A 21,281-nucleotide genomic window follows, 5' to 3' on the forward strand; every position below is an offset into this window, starting at 1 on the left:
AAAAGACCAAAATGGTCCATCTAGTCTGCCCAGCAAGCTTCCCAAGGTAGTAACTGCCGCTCCGTGCTGGTTACCCCTGAGCTTTTTTATTTATTCCCATCCTCTAGCCTTTAGGGATCCACAATGTTTATCCCATGCCCCCAAAGGCTTCAAGTAATCCAGAATGCTGCAACTAGGGTAGTGATGAAATGTTCAAACTGTCTATTCTAACTCCAATACTGTGCTCTTTGCTTTGGCTTTCAATTGAACAAAATATTTGTTTTAAGATCTTCACAATTATGTTTCAAGTATGGAGGGGCAAAGGACTCCCATACTTAACGGAAAAACTGAGCTGATAGAAACCAATGCGGCATATACGATCTTGTCAGAATGAGATTCTTGCTATGTCATTGTTTAATGAAGTAAATAGGGCATGGGTATGAACTAGAGTTTTCTTGGTAGTAGCACCTTTATTATGGAACAAGCTTCTGTTAGATATTAAAAAGTAACAGAATGATATTGAATTATGAAAAAGATAAAGACATAGATATATCCTGATGCTTAAAGGAGGAGGTTTGTAGACCTATAGGCAAGGCTGAAACTGGCGAGTGCTTCCTGGCACAGCGGCAAATGGCCGTTGAACCGGCACTTCCAGCCCTGCCCCCCCCCCCCCCCAGACCACCCCTCTCCACCCCCCGGACCACCCCCTTTTCAGGCCCTGGCACTTAATCGCATACCAGGGTTTACGCGTGTGGCCGGGCCCATTTTAAAATTGGCCCAGCATGTGTAAGTCCCGGGATTTACACGCCAAGGTTTAAACATTTTTGGTATGGTTTTACTATTATGATAGATGTTTTATATTTCTTAATTTTGTTGTTTGATGTTTTATGAGGTATGGTAGTGTTCCTGTTTTTCCATTGCTGCACTGCATGGCTTGATGTAGTTTCTAGTTCAGTTTTTGCATATTTCTTTATTAGTCACTTTATTCTTTTGGTGAGGTTCTGCATGTCTAACTGAGGTGAAGTATTCTTGTAGCTAGCATGTAGTTTCTGTGAAAGGATTTATAGCAGCCTGGCCTGTTCTATTTTCCTAATAGGTAGTGTATTCATCAGGAGGGGGAAGGAATTAGAGATATTTTTCTCTTCTCCTTTTTATAATTTTGTTTTTACATGAGGAAAACATCAATTTCAATCATATTTTTACATAACTTGATTTTAACTGAAAATAATGTCAATTAAAATGAATATTCAAGAGTTGTGCTAATCAGGGTGCTTACCAGTTTGTGACACTTGAGGACTAGAGTTACCTACCCCCGATTTAAATCTCGGCACACCACTTCAAAAAGGTTGCTTATCCTGTACTAGTGATATGAGTGGGAAAGGGGGAGGCAGATGTACTAAGAGAATGATAAAGAGGTAATAGAATGGCAGAAAATATCCTGTTAAGTCATTTGATGCTAGCTTTAAAAGTGTTTGATCATTTTAACTTCAAATGTCATATGTTCCTGGCTATTTCTGAATTTTTCTTATAGTATCCTGATTATACGGCGATTGAAGCAGTAGTCTGGTTCCGAATAACGTTCCTCCACAGAGGCGTTGTCTTGCTCTTCTTTGTGATGTGTAACCTTGTGTTTGTATGTTTATTATTTTCTAGATTACCCAAAGAACATAAGAACATAAGAAATTGCTATGCTGGGTCAGACCAAGGGTCCATCAAGCCCAGCATCCTGTTTCCAACAGTGGCCAATCCAGGCCATAAGAACCTGGCAATTATCCAAACACTATAAATCTTATAGTGCTTCGAAAGGGTGCCACCAAGTGCCAATGGCATCTGCATGGCATTGGAATTCATGCCCTAGAATGCCAAGGTCTCAAAGAGCAGGCGTTGAGGCACATAACTTTAAATCCAGTACACCCTGTTGGTGAATCAGATTTTTCCAGACCCTTTCAGCTTTAAAAGGCAGCGTCATCTGCCGCTTCTTGTACCACACACTGTATTAAGCTACAGCCAGCATACTAAATATACTATTTATCTCGTTTGCTGTATATGATTATATATAATAGATTCATGCTATTTTTATTCCCCATCTCTTTTAGGAATACGAGATGCTGTGTTTTACTACATACTCTCACTGAGAAAGTATGTGTAATGGACTGCTTGAACACAGCTAAATTAAAATAAAACCAACAGAACTGTGTAGTGCATTGATAGAGTAAGCACTGCAAGACAAATATTCGGCTGTAAAGAGCAAGAGTAGCTAAACCCCCTGCAGCGTTTAAATGGGTTTGCCAATATGATTAAACAGCCCTAAATTTTTGGACAATTTAGCTTCTAATGGAGAAAGTAAAGAAAAAGCAATGCTATTTTCATCACGCTATTGCAGCTATGTAAATTGAAGAACAAGTTAATAAATTGGCTTTTCAACTTCACCTTAGCAAGTCAGTGGCAGAATGGAAACACCAGCTCATATGGAAGGATTTCTTCCAACTCACAGAGCCAGTAGATCACACCTTCTTCTTTTTTGCAATTCATCTACAGCTCTTTGGGCAATAGCAAAGAGATTTATCGAGAGAGGAATGCATTCCAAAACTATTCCTTTTCTGCAATGTGCAAGTTTGGTAATTGTCTTGCTCAATTAGTTACCTAAAATACTGGAATGTTCAACTTTAGCTTAAAAATCAGACTGTATATTTTTTTCACACCCACCTCTACCACCCTCAGAACATATTCTCTTTTAATACTCCAAACATTAGCAAAGAAGGAATAAAGTTATTTTAATGATTAAACAGACAACATGCAATGCATACATCTTTAATCATGGCAGTCAGAAACATCAGACATAAGAATAATATGTTGTGTAATTTAACTTATAGAGGAAAGATAAACACCATGACAACGCACAACAAGAATGAAGCATTCTGCAGTCTTTGCTGCATGAAATCAAATTCTGAGGCATTATTGTATTGTAGCACTCTTCTGAATCAGTGGATGGGCATGGAACTGGAGTCAACTGTCAGGGCAAGAGGATATACTCATCATAATCTGCATACAAAAGAAGAGAACTTTCACTTATAGTATTCTTTTCACACTTCCCTCACAACACTGCACACAATTTATTCTCGTCTACATATATCCATCCTGAGAATCCCAAGCACACATTTATAAAGGATGCTAACCCATCTATGGACATCAAGGTAGAAAGCAGGAAACCTCTGCACTATATTCATCAGTGCCGTGGCTCAGTGGGCAAAGCACTAACTAACTTGCTGGGCAGGCCACTGGTTTAAGAGTAGCCAACCCCGACGCCTCCCCAACACCGTACTAGTCCCTATGGGTAAGGGCGGACTCTGATGTATTAAATATGTGCTTTCTTGTGCATTTTCAGAAGAGCAACCTAATGGTTAGAAAAAGGGCTGGAAACAGTAAAGCCAGCGTTCAAATCTCATTAATGTTCCTTGTGACCTTGAGCAAGTCACTTCACCCTCTACTGCCTCAGGTTCAAACTTATAGGGAGATTTACTAAGCTGTAATATAAACATAGAAACATAGAAACATAGAAATGACGGCAGAAGAAGACCGAATGGCCCATCCAGTCTGCCCAGCAAGCCTCACACATTTTTTCTCTCATTCTTATCTGTTACTCTTAGCTCCTTGTTCTATTCCCCTTCCACCCCCACCATTAATGTAGAGAGCAGTGATGGAGCTGCATGCAAGTGAAATATCTAGCTTGATTAGTTAGGGGTAGTAGGGGCAGTAACCGCCGCGATAAGCAAGCTACACCCATGCTTATTTGTTTTACCTAGACTATGTTGTACAGCTCTTGTTGGTTTTTTTTTTTTTTTTTTTTTTCTTCTCCCCTGCTGTAGAAGCAGAGAGCCATGCTGGATATGCATTGAAAGTGAAGTATCAGGCACATTTGGTTGGGGTAGTAACCGCCGTAACAAGCCAGCTACTCCTCGCTTTGTGATTGCGAATCCTTTTTTTTCTTCACCCCTGTCGTTGAAGCTATGCAGGATATGTGTGAAGCATCAGGTTTTTTTTTTGTTTTTTTTTTCCCCCTGCTTGTGGTAAATGCTTGTGGTAAATGCTGTATATCGCACAGTGGTATATTATGGCAATATCATTTATTTATTTATTTATTTATTTATTTATTTAAAGTCTCTTCTATACCGATGTCCGTTCGCACATCGCATCGGTTCACAATAAACAAGAACTTTTAGGCGGAGCCCTTACATAAAACAGAAAAACAGAAAAATATACAGTTAACTATAGGGTGTAGCCCTTACATATCACCAGAGAAAAACAAAAACCAGGGGAAGGGTCAATGGTAGGGGGAGGGTCAAGGGTAGAGAAAGCAATAACAATGATTTAAAAACTATAAGTTATAAAAGATAACTAAAAACATAACTTCAAAAGGTACAATGTACAAAATGAGGGACATAACGTATTCCGTATTCAAACCGCTTTCATAGTCGTAGATCGCAAATATACAAAACAAATGATATTAAGTAATGGGGGGTGTCATGGGGTAGGCTTGCTGAAAGAGCTGCTTTGCATTTTGCTGGGCAGACTGGGTGGATCATTTGGTCCTTTTCTGCCATCATTTCTATGTTTCATCAGATACCTCAAGTTTTATGTGGGGCATAAAAGTGTTAATGTGTAAATTCATGTACATATTAGTGGGCATACCTAAGAAATTATTGTATGTTGAAGTGCTCATTAGTGCTATAAGCAGTCAATATGAAAGAGCAATAAAGTATTCCACTACTGTATATATATATATATATATATATATATATATATATATATATATATATATATATATAAATACATTAATATTCCTATATTTTGGGGATCCATAGTCCCACGGACTGTGCCCTTGACTAGATAAATGCTGTATATATGCAAAAGGGTTTACATTTATGTAGGGCCATTATATTTGAAAACATGGTTTTTTTTCACCATATACCAGCACGGGAATTGAGATGTATCAATGATGTGCAATTGTGTGCCAAGCGTGAAAAATATTAGAATGGCGGAAACTGGCAACAGAGCCTGTTCTTGCATTGCACCTACCAACTAGAATGAAATTCTCTGAGAAGTACAACTTGAGCAGGACTATTTGCTGTTTAGAAAAGCAAAAGATACATGGCTCTTTAAGCAAATCTTTGAACTCTGATATACTGTAGCTTTACTCAGCTTTTTGTGCATTTATGATATGTTTTAAGGTTTCTAATTTAGTTAAAACATGAATTTCAGGTTGTGTTGATTGTGTCCTTTTAAGTAAGTCTTTTGCACTTTGATATTGTTTTACTTAGCTTCTTAAATTTCATTGTTTTTAAGGCGTCAAAGATTCTGTTTGAGGTAATTTATTTCCTTGTATTTTTGTATTGTTTTTTGTCTTTACATATAACTGCTAACTGATTTATCCTTTATTTTTTGCATAGAAAAGCATTATACAACACAAATAAATAAAACAAAGGGATGGTAACTTTAAAACAAGCGCCGGGCCCCATATACATGCTTATGAGCACATAAGTGAACAAACACTGACATTTTAAATCATGGGTGCAGTTGCGAGTGCATGATTTAAAATATGCCTACCGTGTGTGTGTGCGTGTGTGTGTGCGTGCGCGCTTTAAAATTTAAGCTGTTACTCAAGCAAATGTACTTCATTCTCCTTTCCTTAGGACTTTGTCAGCTTTGACACACACAGAATAGCAGATTTTAAAAACTTGCATGAAGGACATTCCCAGTTTTACCAATTAGACCACCACATTGCCCAGTTCATCCTGAAGTCATCCAGACCCCTCTGGTTCTTCAAGCCTGCACTCCCTCCATTTGACTCAGAACACTCACTCAGTCATTTTCAACTTAAAAAGAGATTTGTGCAGACTTACACCTCATCAAGAACAGAAGTAAACATGCATTGCTAACAGCCCACCCATATTTAAAATATGGATTTACGTGCATAACTGTTAGGGCGTCTCAGGGAGTTCTGGGGTGAGCCCAACTCCACAACCTTTTATTTATTTATTTATTTTTCTATACCGACATTCGATATGATATATCACTTGCCTACACACACACACACATATATATATATATATATATATATACGCTTATATAGGTAACAAGGCAAGCCAATGTGGCTTTTGAAAGGTATGAGCCAATATTCCTGGTAGAAAACTTCTGTTTTGATCCTTAAAATGTGACTTCTGCCTGATAAATTTTAACCAGCAGTTAACAAAACTGGAAGGTTGTCAAATTTTCTTTTGTGTGGCGGGGTATTCTCAGATAGAGAAATGTAGAAAAGGTCCAAGGAGGCAATTTTCTAACTTTCGCATTGGTGCAAAGTCCACAGGTGCATTTTTACCTGTGTACTGTCCTAGTTTTCACAGTAAAAGTACCCATATGTTTGCACCTGATATTTTATGGGGGTAGTGTTCCTGAGACAAAATAAATCACTGCACACTATTGAAAATTCAAATGTATGTATGCAAGTCAAGCCCCTGCCCAGCCCTATCCCCAGGAATTCCTCTTCTCACTGCAAACAAAGTTACACGTGTAGTAACAATACGTGTGTAAGTTTACTTATGCATAGGGAGGCCAATTTTTTAAAGCACTAAATTTCTGCAACTGTTTTATTCGTGGAAATGGTTTTTAAAATTACCCTCTAAGAGGATAATTTTTTTAAACAGCCTACATAAACTTGCAGGCTGTGACATGCACAAATTACACCAAACCTGCAAGTTTTTGAAAATCATCTTGGCAAAATTCCCCACACATTATTACCCCTTGAGTTACAGGCATAATAGTAAAAAGATATATATTATTCCGTGCCCCCTCCTTCCCCAGGGTAGTCACTTCTGCTACTGCTGCTGCTTGGAATAGAAGCTGTCAGGGCTGCCTAAGAAGGAGCCGGTGCAATAAATAATGGACCTTGAGAGGAAACTAAGGCAACCACAATGGTTCTCCTTCCCTGGAGTGCTGCGGGAGGCATGGCAGGGAAGAGAAAACAAAGCAGCACTCAGAAGGCAGGCAAAGAAAAAAAAAAACCCAAAACAACTGGGGCTGAGTCACAGCCGCACCTGGGAAACTGAGCGGAAAGTCTTTAGGAGGCTGAGTCAAGAAGAGCTGAGAGGATGCATGCACTCAGCCAGCTTCTGGAGGGGGAAAATAGCTCTGTGATTATGGCTGCTGCTGAAAGAAGTACCTGAGAGGCACGGTGTGAGTACAATTTCTGTGCTGTGCTAGGAGAGTAAGATTACCTGTGTCAATTCAATCTGTATTGATGAGAGAAGCAGCTTGGCGCTAAAGACATTCAGTTACTGACAGGAGCTCGGGAAATTTAAGTGGGAAAACTGTTTTTGAGATTCCCTAACAGAAAATAGAGAAAATTCATAACTGCTAAGGACATTTTGCAATTTGGCAGTAATTCAAGTGAATTCACTGTGTGAAACAAAAAAGCGCTGTAAAACTGTGCTCATACTGCATTTTTTAAGTGGAAGCAGACAAGTGAGAAAATCTGGGGCAAGATGAATGATATAATACATTATTCTGTGAGCATATGACTGTAAACCTGATCAGAGAATATAATGCCAAATGTGATAGAGAGACTGACAAAGAACATGTGCTACTCCGAAGCTACTGTAAGAGAACTTTGCTATAAAACTGAGCTAAAGTTATTTACTTATGACATTTGATATTCTGCCTTTTTACCCCAAATTGATTTCAATGTAGATTACAATAAATTTAAATAAACAGAGACATTTAAAAAGTTTACAATCCGTCAGAATATGTAATTAGAGTAGCATTGAGATCCAGCAGGCAAAACCTGTTTGTGAACAGTTTACGACTCAGATACGTTCCCTGTTATGTATAAACTGTCTCTCCAGGAAATTCAGGTAGTTGGGCCAGAATAAGTGGATCTCAGGGAAGGCCTTTGTGAAAAGCCAGGCCTTAGTTTTGTTTTGTTTTTTCTGAAAAGATATCATGGCTCCAGGTGCAAGATTAGGGGTAATTTGTGCAGGACAATCTGGGAATGGTCAGCAGAGGGGAAGAAAGAAGAGCTATTTGGGAGGATTGAAGTGCCTTTGAGGGCATGAAGGAAGAGGTATTCAATGAGTCAGTTAATTCAAGCATGTGAAGACAATGCAGATAATTTAAATGTTATCTTGCTTTGCATTGGGAGCCAGTGAAGTAGATGTAGAATAGGCTTGATGTAATCAGTTGCACCTACCGAAATTCTCACAGTAGAACTTTGTAGGAGTTGGATGCACTTCACACTCTATTTTAAGATGCTGTTGTATAGGGGAATTGCAATAAGTGATTGTTGTTGATTCCATATGGATTATAGTAGCAAGACTGGGTTTATCATGGAAATTGCAGAGCTGGCGGATCTGATGCAGATACACAAAGGAGGCCCTTGCCACTTTAGAGATGTGAAGTTCCATTGTAAGGCTTTGGTTGAGTTGAACCCCCTAGGCTATAACTGGCAGGAATATAATTCTAGATTTTACACAGTGACAAGATTATGTGTATGCTAAATTAAATACAGTAAAATGTGCATCTGAGGGATAATACATATTTGCTAAGAAAATTCAAAAATAGAATAGGGTAATCACTTCCACTATTTTTCTTTGCTTAGCAAGAAAACAGTTTCAGTAAAGTATCCAGCCTAGGGAGAGAACATTCTTTATCTAGATTTCTGGAAGAAGGACACAAGAGCGTAAGCAGTTTTTAAATCTGATTTTATTTGAGAACAGGGAGATTAGGTCACTTCACTGATCTTCAGCAGTGAGAGTGGAGGCCAGAAAACTATCACCATAAGGGTGCAGCCCATCTACGGCTGATCCAACACACCAAAGAGGACTGCCTCAAACTGCAAAGGACCAGCTGAAAAATCCATATCATCGTACTGCATCACACATTTGAGTATTCAGCTGTTCAATTCAGATCCAGCGCTCCGGTATACATTAGGTCAATACATACTTATCTAATATGAGGATCCTTTGCTGAATGATCTGAAAAGATAAGAAAGACAGATTCATGGAAAAGAATCTGAACTTGTGGACAGTAATACAATTATACCATTAACACTTTTTTTTTATAAGTAATAATTTAGATTGTCTTAGAAAGTAAATACATTTCAAATCACTCTAATCCCCAAATGTATCTCTATACATTTATTAACCTTATTCCTTCTATATTCCAGGAACCTCAGAATATGGTGCACAGTATAAGAGAAGTATCGCATACAAAGCTATTTCAAAATTTAACATAATTGTGCTGTAAAATGGTACCACGTGAAACTCAACAAAATCATTTACTTGTTATTTGTTTTGAGTTTTTCCTTCTTGCCTTTAATGCCTGTGAGGATCTCTAGGCAGTTCTTGCCTCCTGCCAGCAGGGGCCTTCTGTGAGCCATGTGTACTAATTGGCTAATCCTCCAGGCTCTATGGCTTGGAAGTCCTCCTGACACCCATGTTCCGTGCTGCCTCAGCCTCACACCTGCTCAGGGCCTGTGCTTAGTCGTAATTATGCTCCCAGCCTTCATCTCATGTCTGTATTGACTCTTATGCTCTCTGAATTTGGTCCTTGGCCCTGATTTGTGGGGTTATGTTGGCCTCATTATCAGGTCATGTATTCCATGTCTTGTTTTTCCTTAATTTGTTGCTTGCATCTTGTGTGCCTTTCTGTTGTCCTAGTTTACTCTTGTGTCTCTGTCTGGTTCTAGTTTGGTTCTGTTTATCCTGGTCTTGTTTTTGTTTTAGTGGGCACCTTCCTGAATCCTGTCCCTGCAGCAGTCCTGCCCTGCAAATGTGAGCATCTTCAAATTCCCTAGGGTGCATTTTTGTGTGGCCCTGGTGTCCAAATCCTGCCATCAGCACCTCGCTGAGCCTGGCTTGATTTTTTTCAGGTTCTGACACACACCAGTAACAGTATTTACCTTGGCTAAGTTTGATAACCATGACAATCATATATTCCTAGTAGAAAATCAAGAGTACGGATTTACCGTCTTTGTTTAGCCACTAATGTTAGTACTATTTATGTGGCTTGGCGTACTCAGAAACTGGCTTTAGAATCAGACTCCAGTTCATGTATCCATGTTTCCAGCCCTTGCACTGGTGAAGTCAGTGCCAGCTGTTTTCACAGCTCCAGTGCCCGTCTCTACACTGGTGGAGTCAACCCTTGCTGCTCCTGTTCATGTCTTAGTGAATCCAAATCCAGCTACTGTTTCAGCTCCAGTCCTAGCTTCGAGGAATCCAGCACCTGCTGTCCATGCAGCCCCAGCAAGCCCAGTGTTGACTGCCTTCATAGCTTTGATTCCAGCTGTTCCAGACTCCACTTGAAAATCTGCTTTCAGCGGCTGTTCCAGACTCTGCCTCAGAGAATCTGGCTCAAGACTCTAGATTCCACCCTTTTAGACAGGGGTGCAAGTTCCCCAGTAATAGTTGCCTCTGCCCCCATTTTCATTTGGATTCCTGGGGGTCCTTGGGGACATCTAATTTCTGCCCTTTTAGAGGGGAATTGTGTGAGGATTATGGCCAGTTATTGCCTCCTGCCAGCGGCCCTCTGTGGGCCATATGTACTAACTGCCTAGTCTTCCACATCCTATGGCCTGGAGATTCTGCTGGTGGCCATGTTCCCGTGCTGCCTCAGTTATAAACCAGCCTCACAAGACGTTCAGGGCCACTGCTTTGTCCTTGTTATGCTCCCAGCCAGCCTTAGACTCTGTCATTTTGCTCTTTGACTTTGCTCCTTGACTAATTTGTGGCCTTACATTGGTTCTACTATTAGGTCACATATTCTGCATCTTGTTTTCCCTTAGTTTGTTTTTGTATCTTGTGTGCCTTTCAGTTGTCCCAGTTTGCTCCGATGTCGCTATCTGGTTCTATTTGGTTCTGTGTTTAGTGGCTGCCTTCCTGAATCCTGTCCTTGTTCCTGTGGGTCCCTTCAAAGTTCACTGGTGTATGTGTCCCTGCTGTCCAATTCCTACCGGCCACCATCACCTGTTTCTGTCTTGCTCCAGCTTGCCTCATCTGGATCCAGCCCTGCTCCTGGGGTTACAACACCAGCAGCACGCCATCACAACTTCATTCTTCCAGCATTAGAGTGAAATAAAATTTTGTTGTACTTACTTTAGTGTCTGATACTTGAAATAGATGAACATATGCTATCGTTCTGCTTTTGTTTGTGCGCCCTAGTCACGTCTCTCTAATTACAGTAGATACATTACTCAAGTTTCTCTGCAGGTTAAGGCAGCATAGCTGAGTTTAAAAAGGTTTTGGACAAGTTTCTGGAGAAGAAGTTCATAAACTGTTATTAACCAAGAAGACTTAAGAAATAGCCAATACTTATCACTGCAGAGAGCAGCATGGGATCTATTTACTGTTTGGGATCTTGCCAGGTACTTGTGAGCTGGATTGATCACTGGTGGAAACAAGATACTGGTCTTGATGAACCTCAGTCTGACCCAGTATGGCTAATTTTTATGTTCTTATGAGTTGGGCTTTTCCTCTATTGTGTCCAAGTTATTTTAGGCACACAGGGGAATATTTACATCCCTATACACCTCAGACATTTAACTGGTGGGAAGTGACTGTGTTGGTGTGAGGTGACAGGGTCACAATACACAGACCACTGCTTTCGTGTGTCGATATGCATCTTTTTGGGAAGGACTTCACTGAGCAGTCTTTCCATCCCCTGCATTTTATCATCCTGCCTAACAGATTATGTTTCCCCAGCTCTCCCTATACCAACAAAAGCCATCCACAGCTTTGGGAGATTTAAATGCATGGTGATCAAGCCAGCAGCAGAATCAAAAGCTGCCCCAAAGATGCATGTCCTTATAGACCTCTGAATCTGAGGCCTACCTTGTTTAAATCTATGCCATACTTTTCTTTCCTCACTCTTTCCTTTTCCTACTTCTTCCCTAGCCCAAACTATATCCACCCCCTCTCACCTCAGGCATTCCTTTTGTTTCGGTGTCATTTCTCTTGGGATTCTTCCTTTGGAATAAATCCACCAGATATTTAGATATCCTTTATCGCCAGTTCTGCATAAACTAAAGATGCTACTTTACTAGATGTCAGGAGAAAGGAATTGTTCCTGGTCTGAACCAGGGTCTGCTCTGTTTGGGACTGGTGTCTTGTGTATAGAGCTAAAGGCTGGCTCACAGAGAGCTAATTTCAGATGACAGATAGGCTGCTGTATGGCCCTGCCCCTGAGGATCCAGACTGGTCCTCAGGGGATTCAAAAGGAGACAGAAGGTGTTCCCAACATTTAGATGGCATGGAGGACAAAGGGAAGTTTGGGATCCAGAAGAAAGGCCTGTGAGCTCTTTGCACAGTGTGTATTACTGTTATACTATGGATGTTAAGTTTGGAAGCCTTGTACCTTTGTCTGTAAGTAGACGTTTGTCTCCACTTGTGTTATATGCTATCTCTGAAAAGGATCTATTGTGAAATGACCCAGGCTGAATACCTGGACCCTGGAAGTAAGCCTTATCCAACTGTGAATTACATGTTAAGATTATCTGCAGTGCATAAATCAGGAACTGCTATTTTATCACAATTTCTAAATAAAACCTGTATGGAGACACAATAACTGTGTGCCTGCGCTGCAGTGGCCTTTAGCTTGACTCTAGTAACCCTTTACAAATATCCAATTCACTTTTCAATATTTTGTTTTCCTACCATTAAAGATTTATTCCCCATTCAAATCATTTTGTAATTATATTTATTATGAGGCACTCTGGATAAGGGCAAAGTCCAATAATGTAACGGGTGTGTAATTCAATATATGAGAAGCCATATGTAGATGCTTATGAAAGCGATATTGCATGCAACTTTCTGAATGGGTCAGAGAAAGAGACTATGCATCAGTAATTAATATTTGATAAATGCTTGTTAAAATAAATGCAGCAGAACATGACCACAACTGTGAAAGCATCTGACAATACAAGGGGAAACGCATAAGAACGAGTTTGGCAGCATAGTTGAGAAAACTAATCCATCTCAGCAAGTAAGAGAGAGAAACAGAGCGCATGGTCAAGCTAAAGTTGAAAGCAGGGCCAGCTTTTAGGATGAGCAACCCTAAGGGCATCAAGCACTAGAGATGTGAATCGTTTTCCATATCGTCTTAACGATAGAAATCGTGTGGCAGGAGAAGAAAATCGTGTTTGGCACGATTATTTCGTTGAAAAATCGTTAAAAATTGTTTTTTCCGATTAGTGCGCACTAACTCGAGTTAGTGCGCACTAACTCAAAATGATACAAATAGACACTTTCCAGGTCACTGAAGGTCAGTTAGGAATGAATATGTGTTCCTATTGGCTGGCAGCCCTCTTATCTATTGATGTTACCAAGGTTACCACTGAGGTGATGGTTGGGGGGATGGGAAATGGAACTGGAAACTCATGAACACCAGCAGAAAATGAAACAAAGTGTTCACACTTCCCAGGTCAGTAAAGGTCACTTAGGAATGAATATGTATTCCTATTGGCTGGCTGTGCTCTTATCTATTGATGTTACCAAGGTTACCACTGAGGTAATGGTTGGGGGGATGTGAAATGGAAACAGTTGGAAGCTTGACATGTGATGATCAGCACTCACGTGACTAGAACTTCTTTGTTTATTATTTTTTTTAGCAGACACGTGCATGTTGAATTTGCCAATCACTGTGCATTTTAGAAAGGTGGTCCTGGCTGGAACTGTACACAGTTCAAATATATGTAATTGATTGTTGGTAAGTGTATTTTTTAAGTAGCCACACTGGCACAAGTATGTTTACTTTTCCTCCTACTTAACTCACTAGCTCAGCTTTGTAAGAAGGGCTTCTCTGCTTGAGTGAGGGTCAGGCAGCTCCCCCCTGTCTGTGAAGCCAGCCTCTCACTAGTAATGCAGGGAGGGAGCTGTCTCAGACTTCACCATCCTCCCCCCCCCCTCACCCACACACCATTCACTAGCTGGGACATGGGGGAAGTCAGGAGTGAGGGTCAGGCAGCTCCCCCCTGTCTGTGAAGCCAGCCTCTCACTAGTAATGCAGGGAGGGAGCTGTCTCAGACTGGTATCAGGGTTAGGGCACTGTGTGCAGGAAGATCACAACACTCCTGGTATTAATAGGGATAGGGCACTGTAAGAGATGACTGTAGTAGATTGAATAAAGATCTGATGTTTCTGCTCTCCTCACACCAAACAAAAACAACACACAAGCAGAGAAGCCCTTCTTACAAAGCTGAGCTAGTGAGTTAAGTAGGAGGAAAAGTAAACATACTTGTGCCAGTGTGGCTACTTAAAAAATACACTTACCAACAATCAATTACATATATTTGAACTGTGTACAGTTCCAGCCAGGACCACCTTTCTAAAATGCACAGTGATTGGCAAATTCAACATGCACTAGCATTTCAGGTGCCTGCTAACAAAAATAATAAACAAACAAGTTCTAGTCACGTGAGTGCTGATCATTACATTACTTTTTTTGTCAAGCTTCCAACTGTTTCCATTTCACATCCCCCCAACCATTACCTCAGTGTTAGCCTTGGTAACATCAATAGATAAGAGCACAGCCAGCCAATAGGAATACATACATACATATTCATTCCTAAGTGACCTTTACTGACCTGGGAAGTGTGAACACTTTGTTTCATTTTCTGTTGGTGTTCGTTAGTTTCCAGTTCCATTTCCCATCCCCCCAACCATCACCTCAGTGGTAACCTTGGTAACATCAATAGATAAGAGGGCAGCCAGCCAATAGGAACACATATTCATTCCTAACTGACCTTCAGTGACCTGGAAAGTGTTTATTTGTATCATTTTCAGTTAGTGCGCACTAACACGATTTAACGATTTTTAACGATAAATCGTTAGAATTTCTATTGTATCGTGTTCTATAACGATTTAAGACAATATTAACATTATCGGACGATAATTTTAATCGTTGAAAAACGATTCACATCCCTATCAAGCACTAGGAGGCACCAGCACTCCCGATGTAGTTGCTGAGCAAAGAGGAGTCAGGGTCCCTCTTCCAGTAGGGCCCATGCTGCTTCCTACTGCCCTTCCACCCCCACTGTGCTGAACGCTACCTCTGGTCCTGTGGGCTGTGGGGGGAAAAGGACGATTACTACTGCCCCACACTGACAGGAAGGCTATGCTGAGAGCCTGGCAGTTCTAAATGTTGCTTTCTGCCACGGGTGCCTCTCTATCCCGCATGATACGTTGTATGAACTGCACAGGAGAGAGAGAGAGAAAGAGAGAGACACCCATGGCAGGAAGCAGCATTTAGAAGTGCCGGATCCTCTAGCAATGCTGTTCTGTCAGCAGGATGGGAGTGGAAGGTAAGAACCAGGAGGAAAGTATGAAGGAAATGCTGGGATGGAAGGAAGGGGGCAGGATCAAAAGACAAAAGCTAGGAGGGAAGGATGGTGTGTGGGGGAGGAGGCAGGCATAGATGGAAGGAGGGTATGACAGGGAAAGGGGAGGTTGCAAGGTAAAAGCGAGGCAGCAGGTAGTGGTATGAATGAAGCTGATGTTTTTCATGCAGGACAGCTAAGGGTGCCAATTTCAGTTTTCACATTGGCTGGCCCTGGATGAAAAGACTGAAGGAGGACAGTTAAAAAGGCAATAATAAAAACAGAACCCTGGAAATGAAGACAGAAATATGCATACAAGTCAACAGGTGCAAGGCTGAAATAGAGGAAGAGGAGTGGCATGAGAGTAGGATGAAGAACAACAGAGCAAGGAATGCATTTAATTTTCATTTAATTCAAATTTCATTTTCTGCTTTTCGTTGTGGACAACACAGTTGCTTACCACAAAAAATAGGAAAAACATTTACATATAAGCCACAGTACATAACAAAAAAAAAAAAAAAAAAAAAGAATACACATTAATGATGCAGTAAAAATAGGTTCTAAATAAGAACCCCAGCTTTGTCAAGTTCCCGAAGGTACTTACAGAAAAAAAAATTGCTGAATTTACTCCACTTCCTCAAATATCTGGTTAAAATGCCAGGATTTAGCGTGCTTCCTGAAACGGGTAATTTCATTTGTCCCAGATTTCACAGGGGACTGAATTAGAAATGATCGACCCAAAATATCTAAATGCCAAGGGGTAGATTTTCTAAATCTACGCGCGCGCATACTTTTGTTCGCGCACCAGACACGAACAAAAGTACGCCTGATTTTATAAGATACGCGCGTAGCCGCACGTATCTTATAAAATCTGGGGTCGGCGCGCGCAAGGGGGTGCACATTTGTGCAACTTGCACGCACCGAGCCCTGCGCGCGCTGCCCGTTCCCTCCGAGGCCGCTCCGAAATTCTACCCCCCATATCTTCCCCTCCCTTCCCCTACCTAACCCCCCCCCCCGGCCCTATCTAACCTTCCCCCTACCTTTCAGGTCTATCCAGTAACTAGCGGTAGGAAGAGCTGCGTTAGTGCCCGGCGCACCCGCGGTTGCCGCACGCACAGTGCAGCTCACCTACCGCTCGATCCTGTATGTAAATAGCTTGCAAATGCAAGCTGCGTCTAAGAAGCGTCCGTGAAGCGTTAGGCCTGCGCAACCCATTTTACTGTATAGAGCGCCTATACAGTATCCTGGGTGCGCGGGCCTAACGCTTCACGGCCACGCTGGAATCTGTCATTTCAAATGTCATTTGAATTGACAGATACCAGGAAGTCGGGATTGCCAGCTCCCCTCCAGACATCGTGGCTTCCCCCGTGCCAGTCTCCTCTCCCCTCCTCCCGAAGCAGGGCACGAAAAGCAGCCTTGCTCCGGGAGGAGAGAAGAAGGGATTGGCAGTACGAAGCGGCGAAGCGACTTACTTTTTGCACCCCCCTCCGGACATCGGACGACCTCTCCTGCCTCCAGCTGCTCATGAAGATGGACGCCTGCACGGCCGCTGAAGATGTGGCGTCACATGCCGTGATGCCACGTCTTCAGCGGCCGTGCAGGCATCCATCTTCGCGAGCAGCTGGAGGCAGGAGAGGTCGCTTTACACTGCCAGTCCCTTCTTCCCTCCTCCCGAAGCAGGGGTAAGGGTAGGCGGTAAGTTAGCAGGTTAAACGCGCGGCAAAACGGCAGGGTAAAATAGCGATAGTCGGGGCGCGGGTTACTGGATGCTAGGGAATAGCTAATTCGCTCGTTTGCATGCAATATACATGCCGCGTGCGGAAGGGGTTGCCCGGGGATTTTAGGACGCGGTAAGGGTAGGTTAAAGGGGGGTTGTGGATCGCAGGAAGGGCTAACGCGGCCGGAAAGTGAGTAGAACGCGGGTTAGGAGCGGGGTAAACGCGGCCGCACTTTACTGGATAGACCTGTTTGTTGGCAAAGTTACGCCAGCCGGAGGCAGGCGTAACTCTGCGCGTGCCAGCGGGCCGCTGGCGCGCCATCACCCAACCCGGGGGCTGGTCCGGAGGCCTCGACCATGCCCCCGGGACGGCACCACGCCCCCGTCATGCCCCCCGGAACGCCCCAAAAATCGCACCGCCCACCCGGCATGCCCCCGACACGCCCCCCCTTGCAAAGCCCCAGGACTTGCGCGCGCCGCTGAGCCTATGCAAAACAGGCTCGGCGCGCGTAGGGGGGTTTTAAAAGGGTTACGAGCATAACCCTTTTAAAATCCGGCCATAAGTGTCTTGTAAAGGCCTTGCTGTAGATGGACCTAATGTTTCTGGAAGCAAAAGGGATGCACCTGCTCCAGCAATAAAACGTATTCATCTCCGTAGCTTTTCCCTGATCCAGTGGGTATGAGGGGAGAACCCGAAACTGCCGCGTGCACAGGATTAGTGCCGATGGAGCCCACAGACCGATCAGAATCAGTGCAGGGAGGTGATGGCATGGAAACTGTGCCACACACACCCACAGAGGATGACATCCAGCCAGGCTAGTCTGCAAAAAGTATAAGGACTGGCATCAGATGATGCCTTAGTTAGCCCCAGAAAATCCATTTTATTGATGCCAGTCAGGAAGCTAACAGCACTGAGTCAGGAGGGCACCAACATCTGACCATTCCTCCCCTTACCCTCCCTATGAGCATTCTGTAAAATGGAGCAGCAACATCTGGATGACATAATCCATAGGGACCGTAAAGCTCTAAGAAAAGAGCTCTGATTCCTAACTAAATGAATTGTTGACCTCAAAGAAGTCATATAAGCCCAGACTACTCTTCTGGCTCAAGCCTTAGAAAGTCTGCAGTGCTCTTTGGACAGACTACTCACAAAATTATTTCAAGTGACTAACATCACCTTGGGCCCCAATCACCAAAGCTACTGTCACACCCTTTCCCACTGTGTCCACTCAATCCACACCTCACAGAAGTGCTCATCTCAGATGACTGGACAGGGGCATCTAAATTTTGCTAAGAACAGACTGCCTCCTCCTGACCATACCTCATCCTGCCCACCCAATGGCTTCTGTGAGAAACTTACCACTCAACCGCTGCAGGATACAAGGTGATCTCCTTAACATTCTGCTTCAATACTGTTTCACAGACTGTTGGTACTATCCAAGGAGACCCTGTGGGACACAGGACAAATGCTGTGAAAAGTTGCTACACAATCATACCATTTTATGGCACAGCCTATAATTTAAGATAATTAAAACCTTGTGCCTTATACACCATGAAGTATGCAACACTCTTTGAAAAAAAAAAAGTGTCACCTGTTAACCTTTTGTTCAAAAATAACTTTTAGTTAATATAAATTTAGACTTTATGTGGAAGAAAGTGTGTGTTAGTATCCTTTTCAGGTGAGAAATGTGTGGCATTATGTAAGGGCAAGTCCAGAGGCATGTGTTTAATAGCACATGACGTGAGTTCCCCAAGGTACCTGTATACTCTTGGGCAAGGTTTCAGATCCTATGAAGTGTTTCCTACATTTTGTAGTGGCATAGCAAAGGTTTATGTTAAAGGTCTCTAGTGACCCCCTCTCTTTTCATTCATAAAACAAGTATTTTATTTGGATAAAATAGAAGATTCTCACCCTTACCCTGTGAGTGTACCTGAAGAACTCAGCAAAGGAAGGCCTGTGAGGACAAATGCACTCTGAAAAAGGAAATACGGAAAGGAGAACAGTTATCTAGGATAGAGTAATGGGTTCAAGTAAAGCAGAATTTATGTCCTGAATTATTATATTTGATGATGATTTATTTGTCATGCACTGTATTTTATGATGATGTATTATGAGGCACCAGTCGGACTTCTCCAAGCTGTAGAGCTTTGAGCTGTACTGAGCATGTGCAGGAATCCCTGCTTGGACATTGCCTCATGACCCTCCTTAGTCATTTGGTCTCCGAGCTTAAGCACAGACTTATACGTCATCTCTCCTCTATTTTTTTCTCTTCAGACTTACCTTTTTGGTCAGAAACCTTTTCCTGCCTTGCCTTGTTGCTTCTGCAGACCCATAAAAGCACTTTAAGTGCTGCCCAAAAAACAAATCTGTAACTTTCATGAGAATGTCGGCCCAGAAGAAAAAATCTGCTTTGGTGAATAGTTTAAATTAATGTCCCTCACCGATGGCCACGACCTTTGCTATTGATGCCTTGGACCAAATCGTGAAGCATGCAGACGGATGTTGCACATTCACAATGCTCCATGGTCTTGCACATGGAAGAACTGCGTAAATCTCTCAGGATTTGCAGTAGATTTTCCTCTCATAGTGCAGTTTTGTCTGCCTCCTCAGGAAAAATTTGAATCAAAGCTCTTCAAAAATTCTCCCATCCGCTCAGGTCACGAACATGGGGTCAGGTTCAGCTGCCCGGGTAGCATGGAAGCAAAAATCGCATACTTCCCTAGAGCCAGCCCTACCTATGTCGAAAAAAAAAAAAAAAACATTCAAAGCAAGGCAAGTTAGCACCAGTGCCATCGGAGTGTCCCTCTTTGGCACCAGCGATGTACAGATCAGCTCCACATGCATGATGCACATCTGATACCAGAGGTACTGATGCATACCATAATGATGCATCATATCTCTGACAACACAGCAATGCTTACCCTACACAATGCGCCTGATGCAAGCCATGATGCACTTGAAGCATGTACCTGAACAATACTGCTTATAAGCAGAGAAAAATGGCACTCAGTCTTCTAGAACTGTCATGCTTTCAGGATATCCACAATATATATATATATATATATGCGTAAGATAGATTTGCATGTATTCCCTCCATTGTATGCAAATCTCTCATGCATATTCCTTGTGGATATCCTTAAATCTGACAGGCTAAGTGTACCCCAAAGACTGAGTTGAGAGCCTCTGCTCTTGAATGTCCAAGCATTCCACCTCCTTCATTCATTCTCTTTCCTGGGACCCGGCAGGGTTGCCCTCACAGCAGTATACTCTTCATCCAAGATCTGTAGAAAAAGGAGTCATGTTACCCTTACTTACCCTAATAACCAGAACACTAATACCCTCTAGGCTGGTTGTGTAAGATCTTCACCTGGAAACAGTGGATCTTGTCTGTTCAATAGTTCTACTTGCCGCAAATACAACAACTATTACAATGCAAGAGTCTGACTTAGTGCCCAAAGAGGACACAGCAGTCATAACATTCAAACTGCGGGGCTCATGAGGCATTTTTCTACCTCTCTTTCTCAAAAGAGGCAGATGAAACACTCTAGCCTCTCTTTTCAACTCTTGCTTCCACAGTTCTACAGACAGAAATCCCAAACTCACCTTTGGGTGTGCTCTCATCATCAGAACCCCAAATTAGAGCCTCTTCATCAACACACTCAATTTCAGCAGACTCTAGTTGATCAAAGGCAATGGACAGGGTTTCTCCCCTGAATCCTCAACCAAAACAATGACCCAATATCACCTTCTTTCCCATACCATACAATACTCTCCACAAATACTCTAATATCTACCAGCAGTATCAAATTCCTGACCTTTTCCATTGCTCCCAAAGGAGTTATCCGCCACCACAGCAGATATCACCTAAATGACTTCCCTAGGTGATATCAGTATATGTATGAGGGGGAGGGGGGACGACAGACATATAGTAGGCTGGAGCAGAGCAAGTCCCAAGTACCAGATTCCTCCAACACAATGTTAATGGAGGGGACAGCAGCTGGGACCAGCATCTTTTTTTCTCTACTCTAGGAAGATTGTTTCCCATGACTCAAATGCCTCAGGGTAGCACATGGACAAATCCTCAGTCACTTCTTTACCTGTACAATCTATTCATATATGCCTAAAACACTAGCAGGTGAATTTTCAAAGGAGTTAAGCACGTAAATGTAACATACTATTTTAGCAATTTTCAAAAGCCATTTACATGCATAAAGTGCATTTAC

The 21,281-nt window shown here is 42.3% G+C and overlaps 1 long non-coding RNA gene across 1 annotated transcript in view; it reads right to left on the bottom strand.

Annotated features, from left to right (window-relative positions):
- Positions 1–8,745: 8,745 nt before the first annotated feature.
- The window catches only part of LOC115088811, a 76,044-nt gene continuing 63,508 nt past the window's right edge, over positions 8,746–21,281 (bottom strand). Inside the window, exons 3-5 of the long non-coding RNA XR_003855901.1 lie at positions 18,976–19,031; positions 18,418–18,505; positions 8,746–9,005 (exon numbers count right to left, since the gene is read on the bottom strand). This is a non-coding gene — a long non-coding RNA (uncharacterized LOC115088811). The remainder of the gene's footprint in view (positions 9,006–18,417; positions 18,506–18,975; positions 19,032–21,281) is intronic.

This window comes from Rhinatrema bivittatum, chromosome 3 (assembly GCF_901001135.1).
Source record: "Rhinatrema bivittatum chromosome 3, aRhiBiv1.1, whole genome shotgun sequence".
NCBI classification, from domain to species: Eukaryota; Metazoa; Chordata; class Amphibia; order Gymnophiona; family Rhinatrematidae; genus Rhinatrema; species Rhinatrema bivittatum.